General features: G+C 47.0%; 1 long non-coding RNA gene across 3 annotated transcripts in view; it reads left to right on the forward strand.

Moving 5' to 3' along the window:
• The window catches only part of LOC119952142, a 45,412-nt gene extending 26,956 nt beyond the window's left edge, over positions 1-18,456 (forward strand). Inside the window, exons 2-3 of one of the 3 annotated variants that reach the window (XR_005457775.1) lie at positions 9,140-9,217; positions 17,297-18,456. This is a non-coding gene — a long non-coding RNA (uncharacterized LOC119952142). Of the gene's footprint in view, positions 1-9,139; positions 9,218-14,481; positions 14,962-17,296 lie in introns of those variants that run through there. The other 2 variants (XR_005457776.1, XR_005457774.1) reach the window with 2 other exon arrangements.
• The last annotated feature ends 683 nt before the right edge of the window (positions 18,457-19,139 follow it).

Consider the following 19,139-nt stretch of genomic DNA (forward strand, 5'->3'; position numbering starts at 1 on the left):
CGATGCCTGCTGACATTTCAACCCAATCCATTATACATTTTAAATACACCAATGTGCTAGCCAAAATAACATTTTTAGGTGTATTTGACGCAGTGCGAACTTGATTTTTATAAGTCAACTAGTTTTCCGAGTAGCGATGTAAGGCTCTCACCATATTTTTCAAAGTGTCGGTTCCGGTGAGAAAACCGGTGACAATCCAACAGTGGGAGAATACAGTGTATATTCAACCTCTTTAACAAAAATTATTTTTCCCCACATGACTTACACCAAGCCCATGGCAGCTTGCTTCTAAGTTGCTCGCCCTGAAAAAACAATCTCTGTAATCAATAGGGCACCCCTTTTAAACGCCTCCCAGCACTCCTTTGCATTTATCCCAAGTCCAATCAGGGGATGGCTGACAGGAAGACAGCACCAAGATTTTTGGAATGCGCCCTCACCAAACTCCTGGATGGTGTAGAACAAAGGCGTGACATCCTCTATCCGCGAACGTGCAGACATCCACCAAGTAGGGTCACCACCCCTGCCTGGGAGACAGTGGCCGCAATAGTGAGTGCCAGTTCGCTCCGTAGAGGATGGGGTAACAGTGTCGGAAGAAGATGAATGACCTTCGTGCAGCCAGGGGAAGCCAGGGGCCTCACGGTAGCATGGTGGTTAGCATCAATGCTTCACAGCTCCAGGGTCCCAGGTTCGATTCCCGGCTGGGTCACTGTCTGTGTGGAGTCTGCACGTCCTCCCCGTGTGAGCGTGGGTTTCCTCCGGGTGCTCCGGTTTCCTCCCACAGTCCAAAGATGTGCGGGTTAGGTGGATTGGCCATGCTAAATTGCCCGTAGTGTAAGGTTAATGGGGGGATTGTTGGGTATACGGGTTACGTGGGTTTAAGTAGGGTGATCATGGCTCGGCACAACATCGAGGGCCGAAGGGCCTGTTCTGTGCTGTACTGTTCTATGTTCTATGTTCTAATGTCTTCTGCTGCATCGCTACACACAGCCATCACACCTCCATGGTGATCTCTTACCCAACCACCTCACGGATTCCCAACACTTGTCATAGCGCCTTCCTCCTACGTCTCCCCTCCCCCCGCCCCCCCCCCAATGGTCCCCACAGTAGATAATCTGCTTCTCACGTCCCAAGCATGCCAGCTTTCATCACCACCTGACACGGCAGAACTCCCACCTACACTCTCCCCATCTATTTCAATGCAAGACAAACCTGAGGCCAAATTGAGTAAATGGGCACAACCTGCTGGAGTCATACCTCAACTGAGAACCCTAATGCCCTTTGAGGAGAGAGCCCTCTGCTGGCTCTCGAGTAGGACCGCACCTGTACAGAGGGCGAGGTGCAGGCACCATACAAAAGTGATAACCCTCAACACATGCATTCATAGTGAAAACGCCACGCGAGGTAACTTTCTCCTATCAGTCTCCTCAATGATGCACTAATGCCATCTTGCTTTCCTTGCAGGTTAATCATTTGACCAGCCAGAACATCCTTGCACCCCCTAGAGACCATAGACCAGAGTAGTTCCGAGGGAGACATCTTGGAGCATTGAGAAGGCGACATAGCTGTGACCCGCACCCTCCACCAGCGCAGATACTCACACCTCAGTGGGGTTAACTAGGAGGCTTCTGGGACAGTGACTGGTGAGCACAAATTAGCTGAAGATCCACAACTGGTGGGAACCCAGGGATCCAACACTCAGAGGGATGCTGGGGCCCAGGGCACTGCTGATGATGTGCTCCTTAGTCCGGCCACCCAAGAGCTGCTGGAACTGCAAAGGCAGAGTCGTGAGCATTAGGAAGGCGTGACAGTATCCCTCCTCAAACTTAAAGCGAACTAGAGGATTCTAGTTGCCTTGTATCCACGGATATGGTGCCAACACTGCGAGAGTGGCATCCGCAGTAATAACATTGAGACAGGGCATGCACTCCATGGCGGGGGAAGTCCGCTCCATGATTCAGCTCATGACGTCTATGGTGCAGGCCTTCAACTGCATGGTACAGGCATTATTGGGAATCCACAAGTGCCAGTGCCAGAAGCTGGCTCAACAAGGGGTCATCTGGACTCAAAACGTTAGCTCTTTTCTCTCCCTACAGATGGTGCTAGACTTGCTGAGATTTTGCAGCATTTTCTCTTTTAGTGTGGGGGTTCATTCTCACTGTAGTCATCCTCCCCCCCCCACCACCCTATACGAGGGTCTTCAGGCCTCATGAGGCTGGAAAACACCCTTTCTCTATCCTCCATTCTGCCCATGTAGCCTGGCCTCTTTTGGGACCCCAACCAAGAACCTCACAGTCGCCCATAGTACTGACCCTATGGATTCACCTCCTCCCTCCCACTTTCCAGCTGCCATTCTGGAAGAGCAACCCCTCAGCGGTTGCCCAGCAAGGAGTACACGGGGAGCACTGCCTGCAAACCAGCCGCCAGACCCCTTTAAACCTAGAGGTTCAGAGAAATGAAAGGCCGCGAAGACCTATGGTCGGCCCCAGCCCCGAAATGCTGAGACTGAAACCCCTCCCCCGACCCCGAGTTGAACTTATCTGGGTCTCCTGTGGCCTCTTCCCTGCCCCCTCTGCGACTGGCAGGGTAATGGCGACTTGAGCACTTACCTCCAATATCCCCTTCAGAAGTGAGGTTTTTGTTTTTATACACCTATTGTAAATCGTACCACGTTACATCATGCTGGCAACATATGAATATTCAATGAGGGGGAACATCTCAGAATGAGGGCTCACTAATAATCTTATAATGTATTAAAATGAGGTTCCTGGCCTTCCACAGCTGATTTCTCATTCGGCTGCCAGTGAGGGGCCTGGAACATTGGAAGTCACGATCCCACCGGAGAGAATTGCAGCTTCAGATTCTCACCAAATTTTCTGCCTGCATCGCTGTTCTCATTGACGGCTAACTCAGACTCAAAATTGTCCCCATTAACTGATTAGCAGTGACTTTAACTCTACATCTCGGACAATTAAAACCCACTGATACCTCCCATGGATTCTATAATTGTGACCTGTATTTTGGAAGTGTGTCAGACTTACATCTGCTCAAAATCTAATTGCATCAGTACATCCAGCCCAGGAGGTAACATTACCTGGGTCAGACACCACTGAGTTCAGGGGAGTAGGGCTTGATCCTTGTTCTACTCCTTGTTGACCAGGTTAAAATTGGGGCTATTAATATCTTAATAATAATAATCTTTATTATTGTCACAAATAGGCTTGTGACAATAACACTACAATGAAGTTACTTCCCACACAGAGGGAAAATTCAGAATGTCCAATTCACCTAACAAGCACGTCTTTGGGACTCATGGGAGGAAATCCAGGCAGACACGGGGAGAACGTGCAGACTCTGCACAGACAGTGACCCAAGCATGATTCGAACTTGGGACCCTGGCACTGTGAATCATAGAATTCATAGAATTTACAGTGCAGAAGGAGGCCATTCGGCCCATCGAGTCTGCACTGGCTCCTGGAAAGAGCACCCTACCCAAGGTCAACACCTCCACCCTATCCCCATAACCCAGTAACCCCACCCAACGCTAAGGGCAATTTTGGACACTACGGGCAATTTATCATGGCCAATGCACCTAACCTGCACATCTTTGGACTGCAGGAGGAAACCGGAGCACCCGGAGGAAACCCACGCACACACGGGGAGGATGTGCAGGCTCCGCACAGTGACCCAAGCCGGAATCGAACCTGGGACCCTGGAGCTGCGAAGCAACAGTGCTAACCACTGTGCTACCGTGCCGCTCTGTGTATAACTCCAACATTGACAGGAGTATGGCACTCTGACAGTCTTCAGGAGTCACATCCTCCATTGCTTGTGATGCACCAGTGGCAGCCACATTATACTGCTCCTTACATTTACAGCACATTCTTTGCCACTGTGCAAGCTGACACAGCTTTGGACCTTGGCATAGGCTCCTTCTCGATTTGATTTGATTTTGATTTGATTTGATTTATTGTCACATGTACCGAAGTACAGTGAAAAGTATTTTTCTGCGGCCGAGGGAACGTACACAGTTCGTACATAGGAGACAAAAGAATAATTAACAGAATGCATTGACAAATGGTACATTGACAAACAGTGATTGGCAGAAGATATTGGTGGAATCATCTTGTCTTCTTTAGGCCAAGTAAGGGCTTATGGTCCATGATCACCGTGAAATGGTGCTCACAGACATACTGGCGAAATATCTTTACTGCGTATATCACAGTCAGTCCTTCTTAATTTGCACATAGCGGCATTCTGCATCAGCCAGGGTCCTGAACGCTATTGGATATTCCATGCCACCAGTGGGACAACATCTCCCAATGCCATACAGGGATGTGTGACATGTGAGGACAAATGGTCTCGATGGATCATAGTGTGTCAACAGTTTACGTGACAACAATTGCCATTTTGCTCTGGCAAATGCTTCCCCCTGCAGTGCGGCCCATGACCATATTTGGTAATTCTTCAATAGCGCATGCAGGGGTACCAACACTGTAGCCAGGTCCAGGTTCATAATTTACGAGCCCCAAAATCGACCTCATCTCCATCGTGCTTTCAGGTTTCGGGGCTCCATGACAGCCTGGACTTCTTCCTCCACTGGGTGCAAGCCGTCCTTATCGATGGGGTACCCAAGGTACGTGACTTCTTTCGCCTGGAAGTTACACTTGCCCCTCTTCAGGTGGAAACCCGTATCAGAGAACCGTCAGAGAACCGCTTTCAAGTTGCCTCGGTAGCTCCTGTCATGAACACATCATCTAGGTAGACAGCTACTGACAACACCCCAAAGGGAAACTGGGTGTACTTGTACAATCCTCTGTCAGTGTTGATGGTGACATGCTTCCATGATGCCATGTCTAACTCCAACTGGAGTTAGGCCTGGCTCATATTGAACTTTGTGAACGAGTGATCCCTGGCCATCTTTGTAAACAGATCTTCTACGGGCAGCATGGGGCACCAGTCCAAACGGTAGGCCCTGTTTACTATCATCTTATAATCGCCACGCAGGCGGACCTGTCTGGTTTCAGCACTGGGACCACTGGCGGTGCCCACTCCGCGAACTGGACTGGGCATATGATGCCCAAGCTCTCTCGCCTCTCAATTCATTGTCTACTTTTGTAAGCCTACTGTATGAGATTGGTCAGGCCCTGAAGTATTTAGGCTGGACCTCTGGGTCAACGTAAATGTTTGCTCTGGCTTCCTTTATCTTTCCCAGGTACTCCTGGAAAACTTCCAGATTCTTTCATGCAGATCACCACTACATATCCAGAAGATCTGTTGTTAGTCCAGGCGGAGTCTTTGTAACCAATCGCGACCTAGAAGACTGGGTCCTGGTACTTCCACCGTTACCAGTGGTAACCTAACTGACTGTTGACCATGGGTGACTGGGGTCACCCTGGTACCGATGATGGTCAACAATTCCCCGGTATAGGTTGCCAGCAGGGCCTTGGTATCCCTCAAGACCAGGGTCAGAATTGTCATACGGAACCTACTGAAAGATTATTGTCCGATAATAGAAACAGTAGCCCCATGTGTCGATTTCCATTTCTAGGGGGTTACTGTTGACTTGAAGCTTTATCCTAATTGGAGCTATTTCAGGGGCGTTGATGCAATTTAGCTGCATCAGGTCTTCTTCTTCGGGCAGGGCAATGCGCAAGGCCCTGGCTCAGGGCGGCTGTGTCATCTGGCCTGGGCAACAAATTTGTTGTTGATTCTGGTAGCCTTGACTGGTTCATACACCCATAAGTGCAGGGAGATGTCCCGTCGGACCGTTGTGATCCTTGGCCATCGGGTCTGACCGCGATGTTGTTTTGGTGGTGGTTGAGTCAGATGAGCCCTGTCTTTGAGAGGTGCTGCTGTTCGTAATGAGGCTCGCCTAACACTGTGTATGCCGTAATCCACAGAACCCTGGAGCTTCTGGACCCCATTATCCGTATTCTCGCAGTAGAGTGAAGATTCAAGTCTCGGGACAGCTCCTCTAATAGCTCTCTCTGGGTCACCATATTGTTGATTTCACACCAAACAATCTCCTAACATCTCGGGGAGGGACAGACCAAACTCACAATGTTATGCCAACTTACGAATCGCAACAGAAATTCCACCACCTCTTCCTCAAGGGTTCGTCAGGCCACATTGAACCGGTACCTCCACATTATTGAAGTTGGCTTGGGGTCGTAATGATATGCGACAAGTTGCACAAGCTCGCTGAAGGATCTCAAGCCAGGAGCCAATGGGTAGGTGAGGCTCTTGATTACCCTGAATGTTGGGGTCCTGCAGGCAGTCAGGTGTGTTACCTTCTGTTGCTCATCACCAATACCATTTACTTGGAAAAAATATCGCATTCGTTGGGTCTACTAGGTCCAGTCTTTATACCTGCGTCAAAGCCTCGAACCTCTTGAAAAGTGGCATTTTCAAAATCCTACTAACCTCGCTCTGCTGGGGTATTCCGGTGCGGTCAGAACATCCAAAGTCACAGCTCATGTTTTTTTTTCCCTCGTCACCAGTCTAAAAGCTCAGAAGGGCCGAGAAGGTAAATTAAACAATATTTAATTAGGTTAACATAAAGTAAAGGCTGCCACTCAGCTTAGAACTTGAAGATTCCAGTGAGGACTACCAGACTACCAGTGCTGGTTACAGTCTGGGCCAACTTTTGAAGGGTGAATTTACGAGCCCCAGTCTCCACCCACTAGCAGGGGAGAACGTATTCTACAAGTTCCACAGGAGATTGATCGATGTGTTCCCGTGGGTCTCGTGAGGGTTATTATAATACTCCACCACAAGAGCAGAGATAAGCTACATACGGGCCCAACACTCCTCTCTGAAATTACTCTCCATGCTATTGTAGCTGTTTTATGTTCCTTTACGAACAAATAAAAGCTTTTATGTGCACCTTTTACATTTAATTATTAGTTTTTAATCAGTTTAAGGAACATTGCTGTAAGAATATGAATAATGCTAATGCTACCGCAAGGGATTTTTGATTCCCTATTTACTTTTTTAAAAAATGAATGACATTGCCTTGCAGTCACATGATTTATCTTTTGTACATTAATAAATACATGTGCAGAAACCAAGTTCTCCTGCAGGGGGAATAAAAACACCAGAAAACTCCCTTCTAATCTTGCTTTAGCTTAGAAATACAGGAGAAAAAGGAAATCTGCCTTCATGTTCAATACTTATAGTACCTTTTGCTGTAAAATAAATATGAATCACAGGGTGTTGTAAAGGAAGGATTGGTGATCACCAGTCAGTATCTGTAATGAATTATAATGGTTTATTTACAATGGTAGTTATTCAGAGTCTTTCACAATGTTATCATGCTTAGCTCTAAGATCTACTCTGGCTGCAAAAGTCCGTGCTCTGCACCAAGAGCCCCGCACTTTATTTCCATTGGGTGATGAGGTCACACGCCCCCCCCCCCCCCCACCCCATGTACGCCCCTTAAAGTGGCCAGCTACTACAACCCTCCCCCTTTGAGTACCTTACACAATACATGAAATAGTTTAACCATGGACAAAATAGCAGTGCTGAGAAACACTTACTGAACACAGTTCAGAAAAATTCAGTCTGGCAGGGGGCTTTCTCTTCCTCTGGAAGCGACGTAGCTCAACTGGCTGCAGCTCGACAGTCGAGGTGGATTCTACTGCAATTATGTCGCTCAGTCTCTCCTGGAATCTGTGTCTCACTTTCTTCAGTTTCAATGGGAGCAGCACTTTGGCTGGTCACTGGCACATCAGCCACTTCATCTCTTGAGCAAACCATCACAGTACCTTTGGACGCAAATAGATTAGTCAGCAGCACTAGCTCGCGGGATGGCTCCCGCCTTCTCAAATAGTCCATGTGCTTCTCCACTAGCCTGCCTTGTACATGTTGTACGAGAGTGGCCCCATTCTGACCACTACAACTCCAGGAACCCAATTTAGAATACTTGCAAAATTTTTCATGAGCACTGGGTCATCTATCTCAAATGCCCTCTCTATTTTCAAAGAATCATTGTTCCTCTTTTGATAACTTTGCCATGTCTCCATCCTCCCAGCCAAATTTGGAATCGCGAAGCTTAATCTGGTCCTTAAGCGACTTGGCTGGAGCTATTCCTGTCGTAGTATGCAGGATGGTTCTTTAAGCCAGGAGAAACTTGCCACTTCAGTCTCAGCCCATTTGATGAGGGGTGGTATGGTGCCATGCAGATGTATTTAATGCTATTGAAGGCCATGAAGCTTTGGAGCTCGACACTAGTGAATGCTGTGTCATTTTCTAACACTAGCACCTCTGACACACTATGGGTTGCAGAACATTGATGCAACTTCTCAAGTGTAGCATGCAATGTTGTAGACCTCATTTTGAATAGCCATCCATCAGCAGCAGGACCATTGTGTCATAAATGAGCCAACATAATGGAGGTGGACTCTCACCCATGGCTGACCTAGCCATTCCCAAGGATGTAAGGGAGCAGTGGCAGGTAATTTCTGTTGTGGATGGTACTGGCCATACTGTTTTACCATCCATTCTACGTCTGTACCAATCCCAGGCTACCAGACATAGCTCCTCGCTAACAAGCCCATCTTTGATATTACCGGATGAGCACAATGTAACTCTCCTAGCAACAACTGTCTTCCTGGGTTTGGAACAACCACTCTAGATCACCAAATGATGTCACCATCCCCACGACTAAGCTCATCCTTTCTGAGCTGATACGGCTCTTAAGAAGCTTTCACGTTTTATTAACCATCATGTACTTGATCCTTGGCAATAAAAAAGTCCCTGTTAGCCCAGCATTTGACTTGCTGCACTGTGACCAGCAAGGAATCCATAAAGTTGACGGCCATCACAATCTCTGGTACTGAGGGCGCGGGAGGGGGCGGGTAGCGGTGACTAGTGTGCTTTCAGGTAATGGGAAGCAACTTAAGGCACAATGGTCGATGCTCGGAAGTATACCCATGTGCCGCTAGGAACAACCCCCCACCGCTGAATTTGGGCCAAAGCTATTGGGGGGTACCATCTTGTCTACTTTGGAAAATCCAAAAAGCAGCTGATGATCTGTAATAATGGTGAAGTGGCAGTCATATGCAAATTGGTGAAATTTCGTACAGCCATAAATGATAGCCAAGCCTTCCTATCTATGAATATCTCCGTTCTGCTTCAGATAAAGTTCTTGATGCATAATCCGTCTTCCATTACATGGGATAATACTGACCCAACTCCATGCGATGACGTATCACAAGTAAGCATTATTCTTTTCTTTGAACCAAAATGTACCAATAAACTTGAAGTTTGAAGCACTTGCTTCTCTTAATTGAACGTCTATATTTGTGGATTCTTCCAGTAGCATTTTTGGCATTTCTTCAACAAAACATCTAACGGAGCCAACAACATTGATAGGTGAGGAAGGTACTGTCCATAGTAGTTAACCATTCCCAGGAAAGACCAGGAGCGGGATTCTTCCGTAATCGGTGGGGTGGGGAACTCCGGCGGAATTGCATGGCGTGAACCACTCCGGCGTCAGACCGCCCCAAAGGTGTGGAATCCTCCGCACCTTCAGGGGCTAGGCCCGCCCCTGAGTGGTTTGCACCCCGCCAGCTGGCGGGAAAGGTGCCACGCCAACCGGCGGGGCGCGAGTTGGCGCATGCGCAGGAGCACCAGCATGTGCTGGCGTCATCGCATGCGCAGACGGCTTTGATTCCGCACTAGGAATGGCGGACTGATACAGCCTCCGGTGCGGAAGGACAGAGTGCCCCCACGGCACAGGCCCGCCCACGGATCGGTGGGCCCCGATCGCGGGCCAGGCCACCGTGGAGGCACCTCCTGGGGCCAGATCCTCCCTGCGCCCCCCCAAGAACGCCCGCGCCGCCAGGTCCCGCCAGTAAGGGACTTACTCCAGTTTACGCCGGCGGGACTGGCAAAACACGAGCGGGACTTCGCGGGCTGGAGAATTCGAGCGGCCCCGGGGGCCATTGAGTCGCGCCGGTCCCCGCCGTTCTCCGAGGAATTTGGAGGACGGCGGGGGGGTTGGAGAATCCCGCCCCTGAGCTTTGAGATGTTCTTAGAGTTTGGTGCTTCTTCAATAGATTTTTTAAATCTTTAAAGTGCTCAATTCTTTTTTTTCCCAATTAAGGGGCAGTTTAGCATGGCCAATCCACCTACATTGCACATCTTTGGGTTGTTGAGGTGAGACCCACGCACACATGGGGATAATGTGCAAAATCCACACATACAGTGACCCAGGGTCGGGATCATACCCGGCCACCGTGCCTCCCATTGGAGCTTCTTTAATAGCTCACTTTATCTTCCATTGAGTACAGCCCTTGAGCATCCAACCTATATGCAAGATAAGCCACCTCATTCTCCTGAACAGTGCACTTTTCTCTGTTCAGGCGCACTCCTGCTTCCTGCAACCTCTTAAAACTTCATCCAGCTTTACCAGATGTTCCTCCTTGGTGAACCCTGTAATCAGGGTATTATCCAAGTAAACAACAATTTGGGAAAATCTTGCAATAAGCTGTCCATAGTCTGCTGGAAGTTGTAAAAGCTGATGAAACTTCGGCCCGCATACGTTTGGGGTGATTAGGAGCCTTACGTACCCAGCTGCGCCGGACACCAAAACGTTTGATGAACTTGTAAACTTAGTGGGGCAGCATGTTAACTCAACCCCGTCCACGATAGTTCAGCGTTACTGGTTTAATACCGCTGAGAGGACCCCAGGAGAATCGCTTGCCGATTTTCTATCCAGGCTACGCAGGATTGCAGAGTACTGTGACTATGGTGAGACCTTGTCAGAAATGTTACGCGACCTTTTGGTTTGCGGTATTAACAATGCGGCCACCCAGAGAAAGTTGTTCGCTGAACCAACATTGACTTTTCAGCTGGCCATTCGAATAGTATTGTCCCGAGAGAGCGCAGAACGAGGAGTGCAGGAGCTACAGGGAATGGAGGTGCATGCCTTGGGGTGCAACCCCTTCCGTCCGAAAGCATCCCGCCGCACCCCTGTGGTACCTTGGGCGAGGCGACGTCCGGATCGATGCCAGTGGCTGTCGGACATTCCTCCCCAAAGGGAGCCTTCTCCAGAACCAATGGCTGAGGAGCCATGTCCGTGTCAGACATGTGGGCGCCAACCCCGTCGCAGACACCGGTCCTGGGGGTGCCAGAGGCGCAGTTGTTCCATCAGAAACTGGGGCCAGCCGAGAAGCCGTACCTTTCATTTGGATGAACCTGCGGCGACTACTCCCGAGGACGTGGAGACGGAGGATGACTGCCTGCAGCTGCATTGTGTGGCAGCTCCCCGTGTGGCCCACATTAAAGTGACAGTACAGGTCAATGGTCACCCGCTTGAGATGGAGTTGGACACTGACACAGCGGTCTCCGTGAGCGCCCAGAAGACATTCGACTGCATCAAGCAGGGTATACAGACCCTTACATTAACTGACACTAGCCAGGTTGGCCACCTATATGGGGGAACCATTGGAACTTCCAGGAACTACAATGACCCCTGTTGTTTATGGACGCCAGGAGGGGCGTTTCCCACTTATCGTGGTGCGCGGACACGGGCCCAACCTGTTGGGTCGGGACTGGTTGCGCCATTGGCTGCTGCAGTGGCAGCACATCCTCCAAACAGTTTCTGGAGGGTTGACTGAGGTACCAAGATGCATTCCAGCCCGGTTTGGGGAAAATAAAAGGGGCCATAGCCCGTATCCAAATCAAACTAGGAGCCGCGCTGCGCTATTTCCGGGCGCGCCCGGTGCCTTACGCCTTGCTCGAGAAGGTAGAAGGGGAGCTCACTCGTTTGGAGACTTTGGGACTTTGGCCCGTCCATTTCGCTGACTGGACAGCACCAATTGTATCTTTAATGAAGCCAGATGCCACAGTTCGCTTGTGCAGCGACTATAAACTTACAGTGAATACGGCTTTCCCGGCTCGACCGATATCTAATGCCTCGCCTGAAGGATCTCTAAGTGAAGCTTGCAGACGGACTCTCGTTTACGAAATTCGATATGAGTCACACCGACCTACAGTTGGAGCTGGACCCTGGCTCCCAGCCATATGTAACTATTAATACACACCGGGACCTGTACGAATATACATGGTTGCCCTTTGGGGTATCTTCTGACTGCGTTATTTTTCAACGCGTCATGGAGGGCATTTTGAGAAGTTTACTGCGTGTCGATGTCTACGTATACGACGTTTTGATTACAGGGACGTCGGAGCAGGAACATTTGGAAAATTTGGAGGCTGTCCTTAGATGCTTTTCAGAGGCCGGAGTCTTTCAGGCGAAGGAAGTAGTCTACCTGTGTTATCGGGTGGACCGCGAAGGTTTGCACCCCGTCGCAGAGAAGGTGCGCGCAATTCAACAGGCCCCCGCCCCGACTGACACTTCGCATCTTTGTTCTTTTCTCGGCCTCGTAAATTATTACGGGAAGTTACTCCCCAATCGGGCAACTACACTGGCCCCGTTGCACCTTCTGCTAAAGAAGAATCACACCTGGGTTTGGGGTCAGCCACAAGAAACCGCTTTCCGGCGGGTAAAACAACAATTGTCGTCGTCTGGGTTACTAACCCACTATGTTCCTGGAAAGCCTTTGCTCATACTGTATGGTATTGGGGCCGCCCTGTCCCACAAGATGGAGAACGGGGCCGAGCGGCCGATAGCTTTCGCTTCCCGCACATTGACTGCAGCGGAAAGGAAATACGTGCAGATCGAGAAGAAGGTGGTCATTGCAGTGAAATGCTTCCACCAGTATGTGAATGGCCACTACTTCACTATCGTGACTGATTATAAGTCTCTGCTGGGACTTTTCCGAGAGGATAAGCAAATACCGCCCATTCCTTCCGCACGGATCCAGCGCTGGTCTTTGTTGCTCGCTGCCTACGAGTATTCTCTAGAGCACAAACCATGAACCCAGATAGGGAATGCCGACGCACTGAGCCGATTGCCTTTATCAACCGGCCCCATGTTGACCCCCACGACCGGTGAGGTGGTTGCAACCCTAAATTGTATGGACACCTTGCCTGTCACGGCATCACAGATCCGTGAGTGGACCGAGATGGAACCAGTCCTGTCAAAGGTTCGGCACATAGTCCTGTATGGTGGGCAGCATAGACAGCTCCCAGGCGAGTTGCGGGCATTTTCCTCCAAGCTGTCAGAATTTAGCGTGGAAGACGGCATCCTTTTGTGGGGGACGCGTGTGATTGTCCCGGAAAAAGGACAGGAGCTGATACTGAGAGACTTGAACAATGGGCATCCAGGTGTGACCAAAATGAAAATGTTGGCCCGGAGTTATATCTGGTGGCCAGGCCTCGACACCGACATTGAGAAGGTGGCCCAAAACTGCCCCATTTGCCAGGAACATCAGAGGCTTCCGCCGGCCGCGCCCCTACATCACTGGGAATGGCCAGACCGGCCTTGGGCGCGCTTGCATGCGGATTTCACTGGTCCTTTTCAAGGATCCATGTTCCTGCTATTAATCGATGCCCAGTCTAAATGGTTAGTGGTGCATAAGATGGTAGGCACAAAGTCCTGCGCAACAATCTAGAAGATGCGTTTGTCTTTCAGTACGCATGGCCTCCCCGAGGTGCTGGTCACGAACAACGGCACTCCTTTCACAAGTGAGGAGTTTGCGAGGTTCATGAAGATGAACGGCATATGCCACATCCGCACTGCCCCTTACCACCTGGCTTCAAATGGGTTGGCAGAGCGCGAAGTGCAGTCGTTCAAACGAGACCTAAGGAAGTAGTCTTCCGGGTCGATAGACACGAGACTGGCTCGTTTTTTGTTTTCATATAGGACCACCCCACATGCGGTGACTGGGGTAGCTCCCGCAGAACTCCTAATGGGCCGGAGACTTCGCACCCGCCACAGCATGGATTTTCCGGACATTGGCGCAAAAGTACGCCGTACACAAGAACGGCAGGGATATGGTTTTTCTCGGCATTGGCCGATTTGGCAGTTGGTGACCGGTGTTCGTTCGGAATTTTGCTGGTGGTGCTCAGTGGGTACCTGGCATAATCGTTCGCCAAACGGGCCCTATCTTTTACCAGGTGCAGGCCCAGGGTTGTCTCCGGTGCAAGCACGTAGACCACATTCGGTCCAGAAGACCATCGCGAGCGCATTCGATCCAGAAGACCATCCCTTCCAAAGATTCCCTGCCCTCGGAGCTCATTTCTACAGCCACAGAAACCAGACACAGTGGAAAGTATTCCTCACAATCTTCCTCTGGTGCTGCACTCAAAGCCTGCGCAGAACCGCGTGGAGATAGAGACGCTGAGATGATGGAGGCAGCGGACTCAGACTCCGAGATGGAGACACAGGACGCCTCAGAGGGGGAATCCTCGGGCCCACGGGTCGTGGATGTACAACCGTTACGCCGTTCATTACAGAAGCGTTGTTCTCCGTCTCATTACATGCCGCCCGATCCAGCGCCTCGTGCAAATGGTGTCCGGCCTGAGGCAAAACGAGTCCGAAGCCCTCCTTCGCCAGGGTCTTCCTTGGACACTCATGCTGGATTCTTCGTGGCCCTCACAAAAGTAGGCATGGCTCTAGTTCAACTTAGTATATGTCAGGCCCCCAGCCAACTTTACATACAGGCCCACTATTTTGGGTATGGAGTACCTGTCCAACTTTGCCGCTTCATTCACCGTTAATTTATAATCTCCACAAATTCAGATTGTCTTGCACAATGGGTGCGGCCCACTCCACTTAGCAAATTGTTTGAGTTTGATGATGCCAAGATTTTCCATGTTCCCCACACTCTATTCCCATTGGGTGATGGGATCACATGACCATCCCGATGTACACCCCTCAAAGGGGGCCAGCTACTACACAGGGTTAACAATAAGACAGGGATGAATGGATTGATTTACCAAGAATCCTGAAGAAAATCAACACTCAAAACACCATCTGTCTGGAAAGATCATAATGCCATCTGCCGGGATTCAGTCACTGCTTTGTGTCAGTCAGTATGGCGTCTAATAATTGTAAGCTAAGGAGTATGCTTTAACTTTTTTTAAAAACATAATTGGATATTTGTAATATTTTAAAATGCTTATATTTATAAAAAGTTGCTATTTTAGTAACAGAAAATACATTTCAATCAAGTAAAAGCTGCCTATTAGTGCCTGTCTTAACTATTACTGTATTTCACAGACCTTCTGAGAAAACAATGATGTTTCTTAACAAACGGGGCACTTGCATATCCTAAAAAAGGCCACTGCAGTCCAAGAAAACATTGCGGTTAATTTGACTTGGAATGAGAACGAGTCTGCAACCCATTTTACATTTCTCCCAAAATTGAAGTATTATAAATCTGGAGAGATATAATAAAATGGGCTGGGATGATTTTTTTGTCATCCATTTGTATTATTGCACTAAGTCAAAACTCCCCCCTTTGTGTAGATAATTCTACATTAGATATGCATTTAAATGAGAATACACTCCGATTTGCATTGTCCAATTTAAATAGGTCATTCAACTTAGGGCCTGTTTAATGAGCTGTGATACAGGCCCACGAGCAGATGCAGCTTACTGTTGTGTAGATTAATATGAAATGATATGCATTAAGTTATCAAGATCCAGCTAGCTTTTTGTGAGCTGCTTTGTGATCATGCAGATTAAACAGTGAAAGGACAACGTTATCGACGTTAGTTGAGCTTTACAATTATGGATGATATTGACATTTTTCAATTGCGATTTAGCATTCCTGAATTTAATTGGAACAGTATAATTGCATTATTTATTGATGAACATTATTGACATTTTATTTATATCTTTATGAATTTTTATGAACCTTCACCATGGAAGGATCTCGTCGCTGCATTCTGGGCACTGATGAAGAAACCCACATTTTGATTATACCCATTTGGCACAGTAACATCCCAAACTTGAGAATGAAGACAAATACAATTAACTAATATCAATTAAGATAAATTTAATTTAATATTTTCTGGGTTGTGAAGTTAATTTATGTTGGAGACAGTTCACTGAGGTAACTACTTATGCAAGCCTTTGTCCCACAATTTAAATTTTGAGTATTGTTAATGGAGGTCCTGTTACCTAAAAATAATCTTAAATTAACAAATTAGGGGAATATTGATATTGCTATGTCTGACATCAGAGACTTATTTTTACAGAATTAATCTACCTCCTATATTGATCAGCATTTAAGGCTTTCAACCAAACATATTTTTCATCACAATATGATCAAGGTTTTAAATTAGTATTCAGATCCAGTACTGTGGGCAGGACTTGCTGATATGCCCCAGAGATGTAAGTGCATATGCCTTAAGGCATCGTGATATTCATGGAGTTGATACAGGGATTCCTCTTTCTTTTAAGACGTTTTATATTTAGATTGGTCAAATAACTCGAATATTTCTGTTGTATAGTTGCAGCCTACGGAGCAAACGTTGAGGATCAAAGTTCCATGACCGTTTCAAAAGAATTTAATTGTAGCCATTGTCATTCAATAGATTAATGAATATCTACAAATAATTGCAAATTAAACACTCAGTATAATTGTGAAGTAAAATAATTAATCAATGGAAAAATGATACAGCAAGATACTTAAATTGCACTTACTTCATCGGACCATAAAACCATAACTTCATGCTAATGCTAACTTCATTCTGGCGCCGAACAGGCGCCGGAATGTGTCGACTAGATGCTTTTCACAGTAACTTCATTTGAAGCCCACTTGTGACAATAAGCGATTTTCATTCATTTCATTTCATTAATGGAGGCGGTGTTTATTTTTGTTTTGCATTCAACAGGAATGTTTTTTTTCTAAACCTGCTGCTGATACAGGAGCACAGGAACAAGAGGAGACCATTTTGCCCCTTAAGCCTGTTCCCGCCTGATCTATGCTCAACTCACTTTGCTTCAGTATAGCCTAGCCTACCAAAAATCAATCCGTCTAGATTTTAAATTTTTCAATTCACCATTTAGGGCGAGAAGGTGTCAGATTTTACTATCCTTTGTGCTTTCTGACATCACCCCTGAACAACCGAGCTCCAATTTTAATGTTATGTTTCCTTGAACGGGACTCCCCCATCAAAGGAAATACTTTCTCACTTTCTACATGTGTAGACATCTAACATTTTATGCAAAGTAACACATTTTAATTAGGGGCTATTAACCTCTGAAACCCTTTCAATCACCTTAAACACCTCAATTTACCCATTATAAAAGCAAAATACTGTGAATGCTGGAAATCTGAAATAAAAATAGGACGTGCTGCCAAAACTGAGCTAGTCTGTCAGTTTCAAAGAAGTGATATATGGACTCAAAATGATAACTCTGTTTCTCTCTCCACAGATCCTGCCAGATCTGCTGAATTTTTCCAGCATTTTCTGCTTTTATTTCAATTTACTCGTTTGTCTGGTGAAATCTTCCGGCTGTTCATTCCGGTGGGATTTTCCCGTCTCACTGACAACGCTCCCCGACAGTGGGTTTCCTGGTGGCTGGGGTGGATTCAATGGGAAATTCCATTGACATGGCGGGACCAGAAGATCCCGTCACCAGCCAACGTCGGACCATAGGGAGGCCAGAGAATCTTGCCCATCTTATATGCTTTGGGGATCAGAAGACTAGACAATGCAATCTAGCCTCATAATTTAACCTGTGCATAATTCTGGTGAATCTGTGCTGTGTCTTGTCCAAGTTCAACATATTCTTTCAGGGTGTGAGGCACCTAGCAGTCTATGCCAATTAATGAAGTTCAATTGCTAACCATTGTGCAATCATCAGTGTTATGTGTATAATCTATCATATGTTGAGTTCCAGTCTTGTTTGTGCCATCACAGGGGGTTTGAACATTTTTGCAGATACCCTTTGGCCACTGTTTTGTATATCATACTAAACATTAGTAGAACTTTCTGAGAGGAGTGGGACAATAAAGTTAAATGAAAATATCCAGCACCTGCAATTTCTATGTGTGTACCCTAGTGAGAGGTTGGCGGAAACAGTGTGGAAACAGTGTGAAAATGTAAGAAGATTCACAGTACTAACATTCACCAGAAGTATCTCAGCACAAGTCTCCAACTGTGTGTACACTGTATATGATATATTTAAGATCACTAGATAATCAGTAATGAGGATTTTCTTTCAGCCCATCCATTCAAATGACAAGTCATTGCGACCACTGCAGAATCCAAATGGTTTTTATATAAGTTCAGGATAGTGGCCTCCACTGTCCTATCCAGGTATCAATCACCTTTTATGTGAAGAAAACTTTCCTAACATCAATTCTGAATTTATCTTTATATGTGTTCGACTCTTGCGAATTCATTTAAAATAACATTCTGCTTTTACGCCTTATTTACAATCTTACATACCTCTGTCAGATCATCTCTCAGACATCTCCTTTCCAGCTCAAAGACCTAAATTGCCTCCAATATTTCCACATAACTAAGATCAACTTTGTCGCTCTTCTCTGCAAAACCTCCAATGCACAAATAAAGTTTCATCATGACCAACTTGTGTCCTATAGTTTTGGCTTATATCGTTCACTATTCTGTTGGTGTTGTTGATTTCTGGCTTGTATTGATTGGACAGATTGTGCTTGAGCTGCCTGTGTCTCTTTTAACTTCACCTTGGGTTATTTCAACAACATTCACAAATGACATTTTTCATATATTTTGCCTTCCTGTGTGACATGCCATAAATTTGTCTGCATCAAATGTTATCTGCCATTGTTCATCCTGCTCATTTATAGATTTTGTGCAATGCACTTCTGAGTTGCCTCCTCCTCTCCAAATTTGGTATGATTTTTAAACAAAAATGATCAGTTTGCTTTGGTTTTCTGAGTCAAATTCATTGATGTGAATTGGAAAGAGTTGTCCAAGACACACTCCTGAAACATTTCACTCTCAGCTTCACTCCTCGCCAAACATAGTTTCTCTAATGAGTCCCTGTTGTTTTTATACCCTGCAGCCAAATTCAAGCCCTCAGCCAAGATTTACCCTGAATCCTTACAGCTTTGTGCTTAACTATCCTTTTGTGGGGGATTTTGCTAATTAAGTTATTAACTTATAAGAATTCAGCAACATGCAATAGTGGTGTGGAATTTGACCATTTCAGTGACCTACAAGTGCTTCAACTATGTCAAAGGCCAAAGATTCATCCTGACAGAGCTAGGAAGGATTACACCGAGAGGTGT

The sequence above is a fragment of the Scyliorhinus canicula genome, chromosome 17, assembly GCF_902713615.1.
Source record: "Scyliorhinus canicula chromosome 17, sScyCan1.1, whole genome shotgun sequence".
Lineage (NCBI taxonomy): Eukaryota > Metazoa > Chordata > Chondrichthyes > Carcharhiniformes > Scyliorhinidae > Scyliorhinus > Scyliorhinus canicula.